General features: G+C 48.0%; 1 protein-coding gene across 1 annotated transcript in view; it reads left to right on the top strand.

Annotated features, from left to right (window-relative positions):
- The window catches only part of LOC119592189 (glutaminase liver isoform, mitochondrial-like), a gene marked incomplete at its 3' end in the record, with an annotated part of 133,529 nt that overhangs the window by 13,569 nt on the left and 119,681 nt on the right, over positions 1 to 279 (top strand).

Here is a 279-nt window from a genome sequence, read left to right as displayed (position 1 = left end):
TTGTCCTTTGCGGTTAGAGGGCAGTTCCTTTGAGCGGCGAGGACGCCTTCCTTGGCTCGGCCGAGTCGCCTGACCACAGGGAATGAATAGGGGTTAAAGTGTGCCCCAGGCCCCCCGTTCCTCACATGCGAATTTGGCGGGCCCGGGGAAAGCTTTTCCCCGGTTTTTGGGTTTGGGAAGGGTGGCGTTTTTATTGGGTGCCTTTTTTGAGGGACCCAAAAAAAAGCATAAGAAAACCCTTTCAAAATTGTATTTTAAAATATATATAAATATTTTAAA

Source organism: Penaeus monodon, chromosome 29, assembly GCF_015228065.2.
Source record: "Penaeus monodon isolate SGIC_2016 chromosome 29, NSTDA_Pmon_1, whole genome shotgun sequence".
In the NCBI taxonomy this organism is placed as follows: Eukaryota; Metazoa; Arthropoda; class Malacostraca; order Decapoda; family Penaeidae; genus Penaeus; species Penaeus monodon.
This window is presented reverse-complemented; position numbering and strand designations above follow the sequence as displayed.